Here is a 1,145-nt window from a genome sequence, read left to right on the forward strand (position 1 = left end):
GATAGATAGATAGATAGATAGATAGATAGAGAGAGAGAGAGAGAGAGAGAGAGAGAGAGAGAGATTGATAGATAGAGAGAGAGAGAGAGATGGAGAGAAATAGACATAAGAGAGAAAGAGAGATAGACAGAAAGAGATAGAAACAGATAGGGAAGTAAGCAGATAGGCAAAATGTAAGATAGAATACGTATGTACGCGTTTGTGTCCGTGACCGTGCATTCGAGCGTCTGAATGTATATGTCTGTGTGTGTGTGTGTCTGCATGTGTGTGTCAGTGTGTGTCGTCATGTGTGTGTCTCTGTGTGTGTTGGTTTTTTTTACTAGAGTGAAAGGCACAGCATCTGCAACCCGTCTGTTCGCTGGAAAAAAGATCACACCTTTTTTTCAGGAAGATGCAGTGAACGTTAAGACAAAAATATAATAAAATCCGTCGCTCTTCGAACATTATCTGAAACAATTTCAGTGCAATACGCATGAAACCATTTGTAACACCTGTACTTTCACTGATGTTTCTTTACTCTGATACAAGTGGAGCTGCGTAGATAGGCGGTTTGTTTTACACCATTTATTAGTAGCAGTGTTATAAAATAATAAGTCTCTTATATTTACATGGTTGTAGCCGAAGAAGATGAAAAATTCGCTTAAAATGCCATTGCACGATAAAAACAATTCGATTTGTACACTGCTCATTATCACCAAGAGCCAGAACTGCCGTAGACACAGGCCATCATGGTTCTCTATTTATTCCTTTGCTCGGATGCTCTTAAATAAATTAAGTTACCCTGACCTTTCCCTGTTACCATTTTGTTTAGGCTCTCTATAAGTGTTGCTCTAGGCCTACCCCTGCCTCGTTAGCCTTCATGGCCTTGATGACTATTCCGGTGTCCAACGTGGGCTTCATCAAGTACTACCTCATTTTTCCCACCAAGATATTTTCAGCAGTCTCCTAAGAAACCACATGTCTGTTGTCAAAATGTCCAATGTCACTGCTTCATGACAAAGATCATAAATCCCTCTGGTCTGTAAAGACTGATACAGTGAATACATGCTCATCGGGTCACATTGACAAGAAGACAGAGAGAAATATGGAGTAAGAGGGGGGAGAGAGAGAGAGAGAGAGAGAGAGAGAGAGAGAGAGAGAGAAGG

The sequence above is a fragment of the Aplysia californica genome, unplaced genomic scaffold (assembly GCF_000002075.1).
Source record: "Aplysia californica isolate F4 #8 unplaced genomic scaffold, AplCal3.0 scaffold00586, whole genome shotgun sequence".
Lineage (NCBI taxonomy): Eukaryota > Metazoa > Mollusca > Gastropoda > Aplysiida > Aplysiidae > Aplysia > Aplysia californica.